The following is a 1,103-nucleotide window of genomic DNA, read 5'->3' on the forward strand; positions in this document are numbered from 1 at the left end:
TAAGGTAGGAGTGGATGAGCCGTGGGTTTCTCATTGTGAAAGGAATAATTAAGCAATGGACAACAAAATAAAAACAAAAACAAAACAAAACGGAAAAAGAGGAACCGAGTCCCAGCAGCCCTAAATGCTGAAACTTAAGTCACGTATTCCACTTGATGGGTGACTCCCGTCCTCGTGACTGGCCAGTTGATTGCTACTGGCTTGTCTGAGAGGTGGTCTAGCACAGGTCAAGCCTGGGTTGGAATCCTTGCTCTACCCTTCATTATCAGTGGACCTTGGGCACATGGATAAGCCTTGCTGTGCCTCAGTTTCCCTATTATGGGAAATCGACAGTACCTCCTTCATATGGTTGCTGGGGAGTTAGCATAAGGAAAATGCATAGAAAAATGCCTGGCACTTAAACAGTTACCCCTTGGATCGGTCCATCAGGCCCCAAACCCAAAGCATTCTTGTACTGCAGACACAGGATGAGCTAAAGCATGATAGCCAAGTGGTAAGTGTTTTTCAACAAACATGGGACCTGGATTCAGCCTTTTACTGTGTGGCTGAGGAGAAGTTATATAACCACTCTGAGCTTCTATATTCCCTTGTTTGTAAAATAGGGTTAATAACTTGCCTCCCAGAGCACCTGGTAGGAGCAGGCAAGCAGAAAAGTTGGTCCCGGCTCTTCCCCCATCAACTGTTTCAATGGGCAGGACCCCTGGCCTGCAATGGAGCTGGGGAATGGCATGGAAACTCCAGTTTTTCCTTCATGTTCCTCCCAAACCCCAGTCCTCACCCCCCTTTGTGTTCTTAACTGTTATCTTTAACCCTTTTGCCTACCTCTAACCCTCACCAGCTTACTGCCCTTTCATTCTTTGAAGTATCAACTCTAGCCCTTATCACAAATCTCCAGGAAGCATCTTATAACCCTGAGAATTTAAAGACCTTAAGGCCCCAGACCCATTAGAACAAAGGAAAGCCCTCACCCTTTCTTAAATAACTTCTCTTCCCATCTTCTAAAGCTCACTCCCTTAAGGGCCAAATTCTGTTAATTTGTCATTGATGAAAAGAGAATGAGGAAAAAAAAAAAAAGAAAAGAAAAGAAACAAAACACTCACAAC

The sequence above is a fragment of the Pseudorca crassidens genome, chromosome 17 (genome assembly GCF_039906515.1).
Source record: "Pseudorca crassidens isolate mPseCra1 chromosome 17, mPseCra1.hap1, whole genome shotgun sequence".
In the NCBI taxonomy this organism is placed as follows: Eukaryota; Metazoa; Chordata; class Mammalia; order Artiodactyla; family Delphinidae; genus Pseudorca; species Pseudorca crassidens.